This window comes from Salmo salar, chromosome ssa03, assembly GCF_905237065.1.
Source record: "Salmo salar chromosome ssa03, Ssal_v3.1, whole genome shotgun sequence".
Taxonomy (NCBI): Eukaryota; Metazoa; Chordata; class Actinopteri; order Salmoniformes; family Salmonidae; genus Salmo; species Salmo salar.
Genome location: NC_059444.1, coordinates 90,838,767 through 90,855,023, shown reverse-complemented (window position 1 = coordinate 90,855,023; position 16,257 = coordinate 90,838,767). Strand labels below are relative to the sequence as shown.

Here is a 16,257-nt window from a genome sequence, read left to right as displayed (position 1 = left end):
AGACATGTAGTATAGAGGTGTTGAGACATGTAGTATTGAGGTGTTGAGACATAGTATAGAGGTGTTGAGGCATGTAGTATAGAGGTGTTGAGACATGTAGTATAGAGGTGTGGAGACATGTAGTATAGAGGGGTGGAGACGTAGTATAGAGGTGTTGAGACGTAGTATAGAGGTGTTGAGACATGTAGGATAGAGGTGTTGAGATGTAGTATAGAGGTGTTGAGACGTAGTATAGAGGTGTTGAGACGTAGTATAGAGGTGTTGAGACATGTAGTATATAGGTGTTGACACATGTAGTATAGAGGTGTTGAGACGTAGTATAGAGGTGTTGAGACATGTAGTATAGAGGTGTTGAGACATGTAGTATAGAGGTGTGGAGACATGTAGTATAGAGGTGTTGAGACATGTAGTATAGAGGTGTTGAGACATGTAGTATAGAGGTGTGGAGACATGTAGTATATAGGTGTTGAGACATGTAGTATAGAGGTGTTGAGACATGTAGTATAGAGGTGTGGAGACATGTAGTATAGAGGTGTTGAGACATGTAGTATAGAGGTGTTGAGACATGTAGTATAGAGTTGTTGAGACATGTAGTATAGAGGTGTGGAGACGTAGTATAGAGGTGTTGAGGCATGTAGTATAGAGGTGTTGAGACATGTAGTATAGAGGTGTGGAGACATGTAGTATAGAGATGTGGAGACAAGTAGTATAGAAATGTTGAGATGTAGTATAGAGGTGTTGAGACGTAGTATAGAGGTGTTGAGACATGTAGTATAGAGGTGTGGAGACATGTAGTATAGAGGTGTTGAGGCATGTAGTATAGAGGTGTTGAGACATGTAGTATAGAGGTGTGGAGACACGTAGTATAGAGGTGTGGAGACAAGTAGTATAGAAATGTGGAGATGTAGTATAGAGGTGTTGAGACGTAGTATAGAGGTGTGGAGACATGTAGTATTGAGGTGTTGAGACATGTAGTATAGAGGTGTTGAGACATGTAGTATAGAGGTGTTGAGACATGTAGTATAGAGGTGTGGAGACATGTAGTATAGAGGTGTTGAGACATGTAGTATAGAGGTGTGGAGACATGTAGTATAGAGGTGTTGAGACATGTAGTATAGAGGTGTTGAGACATGTAGTATTGAGGTGTTGAGACATAGTATAGAGGTGTTGAGGCATGTAGTATAGAGGTGTTGAGACATGTAGTATAGAGGTGTGGAGACATGTAGTATAGAGGGGGGAGACGTAGTATAGAGGTGTTGAGACGTAGTATAGAGGTGTTGAGACATGTAGGATAGAGGTGTTGAGACGTAGTATAGAGGTGTTGAGACGTAGTATAGAGGTGTTGAGACGTAGTATAGAGGTGTTGAGACATGTAGTATATAGGTGTTGACACATGTAGTATAGAGGTGTTGAGACGTAGTATAGAGGTGTTGAGACATGTAGTATAGAGGTGTTGAGACATGTAGTATAGAGGTGTGGAGACATGTAGTATATAGGTGTTGAGACATGTAGTATAGAGGTGTTGAGACATGTAGTATAGAGGTGTGGAGACATGTAGTATAGAGGTGTTGAGACATGTAGTATAGAGGTGTTGAGACATGTAGTATAGAGGTGTTGAGACATGTAGTATAGAGGTGTGGAGACGTAGTATAGAGGTGTTGAGGCATGTAGTATAGAGGTGTTGAGACATGTAGTATAGAGGTGTGGAGACATGTAGTATAGAGGTGTGGAGACAAGTAGTATAGAAATGTTGAGATGTAGTATAGAGGTGTTGAGACATGTAGTATAGAGGTGTGGAGACATGTAGTATAGAGATGTGGAGACAAGTAGTATAGAAATGTTGAGATGTAGTATAGAGGTGTTGAGACGTAGTATAGAGGTGTTGAGACATGTAGTATAGAGGTGTGGAGACATGTAGTATAGAGGTGTTGAGGCATGTAGTATAGAGGTGTTGAGACATGTAGTATAGAGGTGTGGAGACATGTAGTATAGAGGTGTGGAGACAAGTAGTATAGAAATGTTGAGATGTAGTATAGAGGTGTTGAGACGTAGTATAGAGGTGTGGAGACATGTAGTATTGAGGTGTTGAGACATGTAGTATAGAGGTGTTGAGACATGTAGTATAGAGGTGTTGAGACATGTAGTATAGAGGTGTGGAGACATGTAGTATAGAGGTGTTGAGACGTAGTATAGAGGTGTTGAGACATGTAGGATAGAGGTGTTGAGACGTAGTATAGAGGTGTTGAGACGTAGTATAGAGGTGTTGAGACGTAGTATAGAGGTGTTGAGACATGTAGTATAGAGGTGTGGAGACATGTAGTATAGAGGTGTTGAGGCATGTAGTATAGAGGTGTTGAGACATGTAGTATAGAGGTGTGGAGACATGTAGTATAGAGGTGTGGAGACAAGTAGTATAGAAATGTGGAGATGTAGTATAGAGGTGTTGAGACGTAGTATAGAGGTGTGGAGACATGTAGTATTGAGGTGTTGAGACATGTAGTATAGAGGTGTTGAGACATGTAGTATAGAGGTGTTGAGACATGTAGTATAGAGGTGTGGAGACATGTAGTATAGAGGTGTTGAGACATGTAGTATAGAGGTGTGGAGACATGTAGTATAGAGGTGTTGAGACATGTAGTATAGAGGTGTTGAGTCATGTAGTATTGAGGTGTTGAGACACAGTATAGAGGTGTTGAGGCATGTAGTATAGAGGTGTTGAGACATGTAGTATAGAGGTGTGGAGACATGTAGTATAGAGGTGGGAGACGTAGTATAGAGGTGTTGAGACGTAGTATAGAGGTGTTGAGACATGTAGTATAGAGGTGTTGAGACGTAGTATAGAGGTGTTGAGACGTAGTATAGAGGTGTTGAGACGTAGTATAGAGGTGTTGAGACATGTAGTATATAGGTGTTGACACATGTAGTATAGAGGTGTTGAGACGTAGTATAGAGGTGTTGAGACATGTAGTATAGAGGTGTTGAGACATGTAGTATAGAGGTGTTGAGACATGTAGTATATAGGTGTTGAGACATGTAGTATAGAGGTGTTGAGACATGTAGTATAGAGGTGTGGAGACATGTAGTATAGAGGTGTTGAGACATGTAGTATAGAGGTGTTGAGACATGTAGTATAGAGGTGTTGAGACATGTAGTATAGAGGTGTTGAGACGTAGTATAGAGGTGTTGAGACATGTAGTATAGAGGTGTTGAGACATGTAGTATAGAGGTGTGGAGACAGTAGTATAGAGATGTTGAGACGTAGTATAGAGGTGTTGAGACATGTAGTATAGAGGTGTGGAGACATGTAGTATAGAGGTGTGGAGACAAGTAGTATAGAAATGTTGAGATGTAGTATAGAGGTGTTGAGACGTAGTATAGAGGTGTTGAGACATGTAGTATAGAGGTGTGGAGACATGTAGTATAGAGGTGTTGAGACATGTAGTATAGAGGTGTTGAGACATGTAGTATAGAGGTGTGGAGACATGTAGTATAGAGGTGTTGAGACAAGTAGTATAGAGGTGTTGAGACGTAGTATAGAGGTGTTGAGACACGTAGTATAGAGGTGTGGAGACATGTAGTATAGAGGTGTTGAGACATGTAGTATAGAGGTGTTGAGACATGTAGTATAGAGGTGTTGAGACATGTAGTATAGAGGTGTTGAGACATGTAGTATAGAGGTGTTGAGACACGTAGTATAGAGGTGTTGAGACATGTAGTATAGAGGTGTTGAGACATGTAGTATAGAGGTGTTGAGACGTAGTATAGAGGTGTTGAGACATGTAGTATAGAGGTGTTGAGACATGTAGTATAGAGGTGTTGAGACATGTAGTATAGAGGTGTTGAGACATGTAGTATAGAGGTGTTGAGACGTAGTATAGAGGTGTTGAGACATGTAGTATAGAGGTGTTGAGACTGTAGTATAGAGGTGTTGAGACATGTAGTATAGAGGTGTTGAGACGTAGTATAGAGGTGTTGAGACGTAGTATAGAGGTGTTGAGACATGTAGTATAGAGGTGTTGAGACACGTAGTATAGAGGTGTTGAGACACGTAGTATAGAGGTGTTGAGACAAGTAGTATAGAGGTGTTGAGACTGTAGTATATAGGTGTTGAGACATGTAGTATAGAGGTGTGGAGACATGTAGTATAGAGATGTGGAGACATGTAGTATAGAGGTGTTGAGACCGTAGTATAGAGGTGTTGAGACGTAGTATAGAGGTGTTGAGACATGTAGTATAGAGGTGTGGAGACGTAGTATAGAGGTGTTGAGGCATGTAGTATAGAGGTGTTGAGACATGTAGTATAGAGGTGTGGAGACATGTAGTATAGAGGTGTGGAGACAAGTAGTATAGAAATGTTGAGATGTAGTATAGAGGTGTTGAGACGTAGTATAGAGGTGTGGAGACATGTAGTATAGAGGTGTTGAGACACGTAGTATAGAGGTGTTGAGACATGTAGTATAGAGGTGTTGAGACATGTAGTATAGAGGTGTTGAGACATGTAGTATAGAGGTGTTGAGACATGTAGTATAGAGGTGTTGAGACATGTAGTATAGAGGTGTTGAGACATGTAGTATAGAGGTGTTGAGACATGTAGTATAGAGGTGTTGAGACATGTAGTATAGAGGTGTTGAGACATGTAGTATAGAGGTGTTGAGACATGTAGTATAGAGGTGTGGAGACATGTAGTATAGAGGTGTTGAGACAGTAGTATAGAGGTGTTGAGACAGTAGTATAGAGGTGTTGAGACATGTAGTATAGAGGTGTTGAGACATGTAGTATAGAGGTGTTGAGACGTAGTATAGAGGTGTTGAGACATGTAGTATAGAGGTGTTGAGACATGTAGTATAGAGGTGTTGAGACATGTAGTATAGAGGTGTTGAGACATGTAGTATAGAGGTGTTGAGACATGTAGTATAGAGGTGTTGAGACATGTAGTATAGAGGTGTTGAGACATGTAGTATAGAGGTGTTGAGACATGTAGTATAGAGGTGTTGAGACATGTAGTATAGAGGTGTTGAGACATGTAGTATAGAGGTGTTGAGACATGTAGTATAGAGGTGTTGAGACTGTAGTATAGAGGTGTTGAGACATGTAGTATAGAGGTGTTGAGACATGTAGTATAGAGGTGTTGAGACATGTAGTATAGAGGTGTGGAGACATGTAGTATAGAGGTGTTGAGACACGTAGTATAGAGGTGTTGAGACACGTAGTATAGAGGTGTTGAGACATGTAGTATAGAGGTGTGGAGACATGTAGTATAGAGGTGTTGAGACATGTAGTATAGAGGTGTTGAGACATGTAGTATAGAGGTGTGGAGACATGTAGTATAGAGGTGTTGAGACATGTAGTATAGAGGTGTTGAGACATGTAGTATAGAGGTGTTGAGACATGTAGTATAGAGGTGTGGAGACGTAGTATAGAGGTGTTGAGGCATGTAGTATAGAGGTGTTGAGACATGTAGTATAGAGGTGTGGAGACATGTAGTATAGAGGTGTGGAGACAAGTAGTATAGAAATGTTGAGATGTAGTATAGAGGTGTTGAGACCGTAGTATAGAGGTGTGGAGACATGTAGTATTGAGGTGTTGAGACATGTAGTATAGAGGTGTTGAGACATGTAGTATAGAGGTGTTGAGACATGTAGTATAGAGGTGTTGAGACATGTAGTATAGAGGTGTTGAGACATGTAGTATAGAGGTGTTGAGACATGTAGTATAGAGGTGTGGAGACGTAGTATAGAGGTGTTGAGACATGTAGTATAGAGGTGTTGAGACATGTAGTATAGAGGTGTTGAGACATGTAGTATATAGGTGTTGAGACATGTAGTATAGAGGTGTTGAGACATGTAGTATAGAGGTGTGGAGACATGTAGTATAGAGGTGTTGAGACATGTAGTATAGAGGTGTTGAGACATGTAGTATAGAGGTGTTGAGACATGTAGTATAGAGGTGTGGAGACATGTAGTATAGAGGTGTTGAGACATGTAGTATAGAGGTGTTGAGACATGTAGTATAGAGGTGTTGAGACATGTAGTATAGAGGTGTTGAGACTGTAGTATAGAGGTGTTGAGACATGTAGTATAGAGGTGTTGAGACAGTAGTATAGAGGTGTTGAGACGCGTAGTATAGAGGTGTTGAGACACGTAGTATAGAGGTGTTGAGACAGTAGTATAGAGGTGTTGAGACACGTAGTATAGAGGTGTTGAGACGTAGTATAGAGGTGTTGAGACATGTAGTATAGAGGTGTTGAGACATGTAGTATAGAGGTGTGGAGACATGTAGTATAGAGGTGTTGAGACATGTAGTATAGAGGTGTTGAGACATGTAGTATAGAGGTGTGGAGACATGTAGTATAGAGGTGTTGAGACATGTAGTATAGAGGTGTTGAGACATGTAGTATAGAGGTGTGGAGACATGTAGTATAGAGGTGTTGAGACATGTAGTATAGAGGTGTTGAGACATGTAGTATAGAGGTGTTGAGACACGTAGTATAGAGGTGTGGAGACATGTAGTATAGAGGTGTTGAGACATGTAGTATAGAGGTGTTGAGACATGTAGTATAGAGGTGTTGAGACATGTAGTATAGAGGTGTTGAGACATGTAGTATAGAGGTGTTGAGACATGTAGTATAGAGGTGTTGAGACATGTAGTATAGAGGTGTGGAGACATGTAGTATAGAGGTGTTGAGACATGTAGTATAGAGGTGTTGAGACATGTAGTATAGAGGTGTTGAGACATGTAGTATAGAGGTGTTGAGACATGTAGTATAGAGGTGTTGAGACATGTAGTATAGAGGTGTTGAGACATGTAGTATAGAGGTGTGGAGACGTAGTATAGAGGTGTTGAGGCATGTAGTATAGAGGTGTTGAGACATGTAGTATAGAGGTGTGGAGACATGTAGTATAGAGGTGTTGAGACAAGTAGTATAGAAATGTTGAGATGTAGTATAGAGGTGTTGAGACGTAGTATAGAGGTGTGGAGACATGTAGTATAGAGGTGTTGAGACATGTAGTATAGAGGTGTTGAGACATGTAGTATAGAGGTGTTGAGACATGTAGTATAGAGGTGTTGAGACATGTAGTATAGAGGTGTTGAGACATGTAGTATAGAGGTGTTGAGACATGTAGTATAGAGGTGTTGAGACGTAGTATAGAGGTGTTGAGACATGTAGTATAGAGGTGTTGAGACATGTAGTATAGAGGTGTGGAGACATGTAGTATAGAGGTGTTGAGACATGTAGTATAGAGGTGTTGAGACATGTAGTATAGAGGTGTGGAGACGTGTAGTATAGAGGTGTTGAGACATGTAGTATAGAGGTGTTGAGACATGTAGTATAGAGGTGTTGAGACATGTAGTATAGAGGTGTGGAGACACGTAGTATAGAGGTGTTGAGACATGTAGTATAGAGGTGTTGAGACATGTAGTATAGAGGTGTTGAGACATGTAGTATAGAGGTGTGGAGACGTAGTATAGAGGTGTTGAGACATGTAGTATAGAGGTGTTGAGACATGTAGTATAGAGGTGTGGAGACATGTAGTATATAGGTGTTGAGACATGTAGTATAGAGGTGTTGAGACATGTAGTATAGAGGTGTTGAGACATGTAGTATAGAGGTGTTGAGACATGTAGTATAGAGGTGTTGAGACATGTAGTATAGAGGTGTTGAGACATGTAGTATAGAGGTGTTGAGACATGTAGTATAGAGATGTGGAGACAAGTAGTATAGAAATGTTGAGATGTAGTATAGAGGTGTTGAGACGTAGTATAGAGGTGTTGAGACATGTAGTATAGAGGTGTTGAGACATGTAGTATAGAGGTGTTGAGGCATGTAGTATAGAGGTGTTGAGACATGTAGTATAGAGGTGTGGAGACATGTAGTATAGAGGTGTGGAGACAAGTAGTATAGAGGTGTTGAGATGTAGTATAGAGGTGTTGAGACGTAGTATAGAGGTGTGGAGACATGTAGTATAGAGGTGTTGAGACATGTAGTATAGAGGTGTTGAGACATGTAGTATAGAGGTGTTGAGACATGTAGTATAGAGGTGTGGAGACATGTAGTATAGAGGTGTTGAGACATGTAGTATAGAGGTGTGGAGACATGTAGTATAGAGGTGTTGAGACATGTAGTATAGAGGTGTGGAGACATGTAGTATAGAGGTGTGGAGACGTAGTATAGAGGTGTTGAGACGTAGTATAGAGGTGTTGAGACATGTAGGATAGAGGTGTTGAGACGTAGTATAGAGGTGTTGAGACGTAGTATAGAGGTGTTGAGACGTAGTATAGAGGTGTTGAGACATGTAGTATAGAGGTGTTGACACATGTAGTATAGAGGTGTTGAGATGTAGTATAGAGGTGTTGAGACATGTAGTATAGAGGTGTTGAGACATGTAGTATAGAGGTGTGGAGACATGTAGTATATAGGTGTTGAGACATGTAGTATAGAGGTGTTGAGACATGTAGTATAGAGGTGTGGAGACATGTAGTATAGAGGTGTTGAGACATGTAGTATAGAGGTGTTGAGACATGTAGTATAGAGGTGTTGAGACATGTAGTATAGAGGTGTGGAGACGTAGTATAGAGGTGTTGAGACATGTAGTATAGAGGTGTTGAGACATGTAGTATAGAGGTGTGGAGACATGTAGTATAGAGGTGTGGAGACAAGTAGTATAGAAATGTTGAGATGTAGTATAGAGGTGTTGAGACGTAGTATAGAGGTGTGGAGACATGTAGTATTGAGGTGTTGAGACATGTAGTATAGAGGTGTTGAGACATGTAGTATAGAGGTGTTGAGACATGTAGTATAGAGGTGTTGAGACATGTAGTATAGAGGTGTTGAGACATGTAGTATAGAGGTGTGGAGACATGTAGTATAGAGGTGTTGAGACATGTAGTATAGAGGTGTTGAGACATGTAGTATAGAGGTGTTGAGACATGTAGTATAGAGGTGTGGAGACATGTAGTATAGAGGTGTTGAGACATGTAGTATAGAGGTGTTGAGACAAGTAGTATAGAGGTGTTGAGACGTAGTATAGAGGTGTGGAGACATGTAGTATTGAGGTGTTGAGACATGTAGTATAGAGGTGTTGAGACAAGTAGTATAGAGGTGTTGAGACATGTAGTATAGAGGTGTGGAGACATGTAGTATAGAGGTGTTGAGACATGTAGTATAGAGGTGTTGAGACATGTAGTATAGAGGTGTTGAGACATGTAGTATAGAGGTGTTGAGACATGTAGTATAGAGGTGTTGAGACATGAGTATAGAGGTGTTGAGACATGTAGTATAGAGGTGTTGAGACATGTAGTATAGAGGTGTGGAGACATGTAGTATAGAGGTGTTGAGACGTAGTATAGAGGTGTTGAGACATGTAGTATAGAGGTGTTGAGACGTAGTATAGAGGTGTTGAGACGTAGTATAGAGGTGTTGAGACGTAGTATAGAGGTGTTGAGACGTGAGTATAGAGGTGTTGAGACATGTAGTATATAGGTGTTGACACATGTAGTATAGAGGTGTTGAGACGTAGTATAGAGGTGTTGAGACATGTAGTATAGAGGTGTTGAGACATGTAGTATAGAGGTGTGGAGACATGTAGTATATAGGTGTTGAGACGTGTAGTATAGAGGTGTGGAGACAAGTAGTATAGAAATGTTGAGATGTAGTATAGAGGTGTTGAGACGTAGTATAGAGGTGTTGAGACATGTAGTATAGAGGTGTGGAGACATGTAGTATAGAGGTGTTGAGACATGTAGTATAGAGGTGTTGAGACATGTAGTATAGAGGTGTGGAGACATGTAGTATAGAGGTGTTGAGACAAGTAGTATAGAAGTGTTGAGACTGTAGTATAGAGGTGTTGAGACGTAGTATAGAGGTGTCGAGACATGTAGGATTGAGGTGTTGAGACATGTAGTATAGAGGTGTTGAGACATGTAGTATAGAGGTGTTGAGACGTAGTATAGAGGTGTTGAGACATGTAGTATAGAGGTGTTGAGACATGTAGTATAGAGGTGTTGAGACATGTAGTATAGAGGTGTTGAGACATGTAGTATAGAGGTGTGGAGACATGTAGTATAGAGGTGTTGAGACATGTAGTATAGAGGTGTGGAGACATGTAGTATAGAAATGTTGAGATGTAGTATAGAGGTGTTGAGACGTAGTATAGAGGTCTTGAGACATGTAGTATAGAGGTGTGGAGACATGTAGTATAGAGGTGTTGAGGCATGTAGTATAGAGGTGTTGAGACATGTAGTATAGAGGTGTGGAGACATGTAGTATAGAGGTGTTGAGACATGTAGTATAGAGGTGTTGAGACGTAGTATAGAGGTGTTGAGACATGTAGTATAGAGGTGTTGAGACATGTAGTATAGAGGTGTTGAGACATGTAGTATAGAGGTGTTGAGACACGTAGTATAGAGGTGTTGAGACATGTAGTATAGAGGTGTTGAGACATGTAGTATAGAGGTGTTGAGACATGTAGTATAGAGGTGTTGAGACATGTAGTATAGAGGTGTTGAGACATGTAGTATAGAGGTGTTGAGACATGTAGTATAGAGGTGTTGAGACATGTAGTATAGAGGTGTTGAGACATGTAGTATAGAGGTGTTGAGACGTAGTATAGAGGTGTTGAGACGTAGTATAGAGGTGTTGAGACATGTAGTATATAGGTGTTGACACATGTAGTATAGAGGTGTTGAGACGTAGTATAGAGGTGTTGAGACATGTAGTATAGAGGTGTGGAGACATGTAGTATAGAGGTGTTGAGACATGTAGTATAGAGGTGTTGAGACATGTAGTATAGAGGTGTTGAGACATGTAGTATAGAGGTGTGGAGACATGTAGTATAGAGGTGTTGAGACATGTAGTATAGAGGTGTTGAGACATGTAGTATAGAGGTGTTGAGACATGTAGTATAGAGGTGTGGAGACATGTAGTATAGAGGTGTTGAGACATGTAGTATAGAGGTGTTGAGACATGTAGTATAGAGGTGTGGAGACATGTAGTATAGAGATGTGGAGACAAGTAGTATAGAAATGTTGAGATGTAGTATAGAGGTGTTGAGAGCGTAGTATAGAGGTGTTGAGACATGTAGTATAGAGGTGTGGAGACATGTAGTATAGAGGTGTTGAGGCATGTAGTATAGAGGTGTTGAGACATGTAGTATAGAGGTGTGGAGACATGTAGTATAGAGGTGTGGAGACAAGTAGTATAGAAATGTTGAGATGTAGTATAGAGGTGTTGAGACGTAGTATAGAGGTGTGGAGACATGTAGTATTGAGGTGTTGAGACATGTAGTATAGAGGTGTTGAGACATGTAGTATAGAGGTGTTGAGACGTAGTATAGAGGTGTTGAGACGTAGTATAGAGGTGTTGAGACATGTAGTATAGAGGTGTTGAGACATGTAGTATAGAGGTGTTGAGACATGTAGTATAGAGGTGTGGAGACATGTAGTATAGAGGTGTTGAGACATGTAGTATAGAGGTGTGGAGACATGTAGTATAGAGGTGTTGAGACATGTAGTATAGAGGTGTTGAGACATGTAGTATTGAGGTGTTGAGACATAGTATAGAGGTGTTGAGGCATGTAGTATAGAGGTGTTGAGACATGTAGTATAGAGGTGTGGAGACATGTAGTATAGAGGTGTGGAGACGTAGTATAGAGGTGTTGAGACGTAGTATAGAGGTGTTGAGACATGTAGGATAGAGGTGTTGAGATGTAGTATAGAGGTGTTGAGACGTAGTATAGAGGTGTTGAGACGTAGTATAGAGGTGTTGAGACATGTAGTATATAGGTGTTGACACATGTAGTATAGAGGTGTTGAGACGTAGTATAGAGGTGTTGAGACATGTAGTATAGAGGTGTTGAGACATGTAGTATAGAGGTGTGGAGACATGTAGTATATAGGTGTTGAGACATGTAGTATAGAGGTGTTGAGACATGTAGTATAGAGGTGTGGAGACATGTAGTATAGAGGTGTTGAGACATGTAGTATAGAGGTGTTGAGACATGTAGTATAGAGTTGTTGAGACATGTAGTATAGAGGTGTGGAGACGTAGTATAGAGGTGTTGAGGTATGTAGTATAGAGGTGTTGAGACATGTAGTATAGAGGTGTGGAGACATGTAGTATAGAGATGTGGAGACAAGTAGTATAGAAATGTTGAGATGTAGTATAGAGGTGTTGAGACGTAGTATAGAGGTGTTGAGACATGTAGTATAGAGGTGTGGAGACATGTAGTATAGAGGTGTTGAGGCATGTAGTATAGAGGTGTTGAGACATGTAGTATAGAGGTGTGGAGACATGTAGTATAGAGGTGTGGAGACAAGTAGTATAGAAATGTTGATATGTAGTATAGAGGTGTTGAGACGTAGTATAGAGGTGTGGAGACATGTAGTATTGAGGTGTTGAGACATGTAGTATAGAGGTGTTGAGACATGTAGTATAGAGGTGTTGAGACATGTAGTATAGAGGTGTGGAGACATGTAGTATAGAGGTGTTGAGACATGTAGTATAGAGGTGTGGAGACATGTAGTATAGAGGTGTTGAGACATGTAGTATAGAGGTGTTGAGACATGTAGTATTGAGGTGTTGAGACATAGTATAGAGGTGTTGAGGCATGTAGTATAGAGGTGTTGAGACATGTAGTATAGAGGTGTGGAGACATGTAGTATAGAGGGGTGGAGACGTAGTATAGAGGTGTTGAGACGTAGTATAGAGGTGTTGAGACATGTAGGATAGAGGTGTTGAGACGTAGTATAGAGGTGTTGAGACGTAGTATAGAGGTGTTGAGACGTAGTATAGAGGTGTTGAGACATGTAGTATATAGGTGTTGACACATGTAGTATAGAGGTGTTGAGACGTAGTATAGAGGTCTTGAGACATGTAGTATAGAGGTGTTGAGACATGTAGTATAGAGGTGTGGAGACATGTAGCATATAGGTGTTGAGACATGTAGTATAGAGGTGTTGAGACATGTAGTATAGAGGTGTGGAGACATGTAGTATAGAGGTGTTGAGACATGTAGTATAGAGGTGTTGAGACATGTAGTATAGAGGTGTTGAGACATGTAGTATAGAGGTGTGGAGACGTAGTATAGAGGTGTTGAGGCATGTAGTATAGAGGTGTTGAGACATGTAGTATAGAGGTGTGGAGACATGTAGTATAGAGGTGTGGAGACAAGTAGTATAGAAATGTTGAGATGTACTATAGAGGTGTTGAGACGTAGTATAGAGGTGTGGAGACATGTAGTATTGAGGTGTTGAGACATGTAGTATAGAGGTGTTGAGACATGTAGTATAGAGGTGTGGAGACATGTAGTATAGAGGTGTTGAGACATGTAGTATAGAGGTGTTGAGACATGTAGTATAGAGGTGTTGAGACATGTAGTATAGAGGTGTGGAGACGTAGTATAGAGGTGTTGAGGCATGTAGTATAGAGGTGTTGAGACATGTAGTATAGAGGTGTGGAGAAATGTAGTATATAGGTGTTGAGACATGTAGTATAGAGGTGTTGAGACATGTAGTATAGAGGTGTGGAGACATGTAGTATAGAGGTGTTGAGACATGTAGTATAGAGGTGTTGAGACATGTAGTATAGAGGTGTTGAGACATGTAGTATAGAGGTGTGGAGACATGTAGTATAGAGGTGTTGAGACATGTAGTATAGAGGTGTTGAGACATGTAGTATAGAGGTGTGGAGACATGTAGTATAGAGGTGTTGAGACATGTAGTATAGAGGTGTTGAGACATGTAGTATAGAGGTGTTGAGACATGTAGTATAGAGGTGTGGAGACATGTAGTATAGAGGTGTTGAGACATGTAGTATAGAGGTGTTGAGACATGTAGTATAGAGGTGTTGAGACATGTAGTATAGAGGTGTGGAGACGTAGTATAGAGGTGTTGAGGCATGTAGTATAGAGGTGTTGAGACATGTAGTATAGAGGTGTGGAGACATGTAGTATATAGGTGTTGAGACATGTAGTATAGAGGTGTTGAGACATGTAGTATAGAGGTGTGGAGACATGTAGTATAGAGGTGTTGAGACATGTAGTATAGAGGTGTTGAGACATGTAGTATAGAGGTGTTGAGACATGTAGTATAGAGGTGTGGAGACGTAGTATAGAGGTGTTGAGGCATGTAGTATAGAGGTGTTGAGACATGTAGTATAGAGGTGTGGAGACATGTAGTATAGAGATGTGGAGACAAGTAGTATAGAAATGTTGAGATGTAGTATAGAGGTGTTGAGACGTAGTATAGAGGTGTTGAGACATGTAGTATAGAGGTGTGGAGACATGTAGTATAGAGGTGTTGAGGCATGTAGTATAGAGGTGTTGAGACATGTAGTATAGAGGTGTGGAGACATGTAGTATAGAGGTGTGGAGACAAGTAGTATAGAAATGTTGAGATGTAGTATAGAGGTGTTGAGACGTAGTATAGAGGTGTGGAGACATGTAGTATTGAGGTGTTGAGACATGTAGTATAGAGGTGTTGAGACATGTAGTATAGAGGTGTTGAGACATGTAGTATAGAGGTGTGGAGACATGTAGTATAGAGGTGTTGAGACATGTAGTATAGAGGTGTGGAGACATGTAGTATAGAGGTGTTGAGACATGTAGTATAGAGGTGTTGAGACATGTAGTATTGAGGTGTTGAGACATAGTATAGAGGTGTTGAGGCATGTAGTATAGAGGTGTTGAGACATGTAGTATAGAGGTGTGGAGACATGTAGTATAGAGGGTGGGAGACGTAGTATAGAGGTGTTGAGACGTAGTATAGAGGTGTTGAGACATGTAGGATAGAGGTGTTGAGACGTAGTATAGAGGTGTTGAGACGTAGTATAGAGGTGTTGAGACGTAGTATAGAGGTGTTGAGACATGTAGTATAGAGGTGTTGACACACGTAGTATAGAGGTGTTGAGACGTAGTATAGAGGTGTTGAGACATGTAGTATAGAGGTGTTGAGACATGTAGTATAGAGGTGTGGAGACATGTAGTATAGAGGTGTTGAGACATGTAGTATAGAGGTGTTGAGACATGTAGTATAGAGGTGTGGAGACATGTAGTATAGAGGTGTTGAGACATGTAGTATAGAGGTGTTGAGACATGTAGTATAGAGGTGTTGAGACATGTAGTATAGAGGTGTGGAGACGTAGTATAGAGGTGTTGAGGCATGTAGTATAGAGGTGTTGAGACATGTAGTATAGAGGTGTGGAGACATGTAGTATAGAGGTGTGGAGACAAGTAGTATAGAAATGTTGAGATGTAGTATAGAGGTGTTGAGACGTAGTATAGAGGTGTGGAGACATGTAGTATTGAGGTGTTGAGACATGTAGTATAGAGGTGTTGAGACATGTAGTATAGAGGTGTTGAGACATGTAGTATAGAGGTGTGGAGACATGTAGTATAGAGGTGTTGAGACATGTAGTATAGAGGTGTGGAGACATGTAGTATAGAGGTGTTGAGACATGTAGTATAGAGGTGTTGAGACATGTAGTATAGAGGTGTTGAGACATGCAGTATAGAGGTGTGGAGACATGTAGTATAGAGGTGTTGAGACATGTAGTATAGAGGTGTGGAGACAAGTAGTATAGAAATGTTGAGATGTAGTATAGAGGTGTTGAGACGTAGTATAGAGGTGTGGAGACATGTAGTATTGAGGTGTTGAGACATGTAGTATAGAGGTGTTGAGACAAGTAGTATAGAGGTGTTGAGACATGTAGTATAGAGGTGTGGAGACATGTAGTATAGAGGTGTTGAGACATGTAGTATAGGTGTTGAGACATGTAGTATAGAGGTGTTGAGACATGTAGTATAGAGGTGTTGAGACATGTAGTATAGAGGTGTTGAGACATGTAGTATAGAGGTGTTGAGACATGTAGTATTGAGGTGTTGAGACATAGTATAGAGGTGTTGAGGCATGTAGTATAGAGGTGTTGAGATATGTAGTATAGAGGTGTTGAGACATGTAGTATAGAGGTGTGGAGACATGTAGTATAGAGGTGTTGAGACATGTAGTATAGAGGTGTTGAGACATGTAGTATTGAGGTGTTGAGACATAGTATAGAGGTGTTGAGGCATGTAGTATAGAGGTGTTGAGACATGTAGTATAGAGGTGTGGAGACATGTAGTATAGAGGGGTGGAGACGTAGTATAGAGGTGTTGAGACGTAGTATAGAGGTGTTGAGACATGTAGGATAGAGGTGTTGAGACGTAGTATAGAGGTGTTGAGACGTAGTATAGAGGTGTTGAGACGTAGTATAGAGGTGTTGAG

The 16,257-nt window shown here is 40.6% G+C and overlaps 1 protein-coding gene across 2 annotated transcripts in view; it reads right to left on the bottom strand.

The window, feature by feature from the left end:
* LOC106568787 (protein sidekick-2) overlaps positions 1-16,257 on the bottom strand; it is an 823,574-nt gene that overhangs the window by 561,087 nt on the left and 246,230 nt on the right. The gene's annotated exons all lie outside the window — the stretch shown is intronic.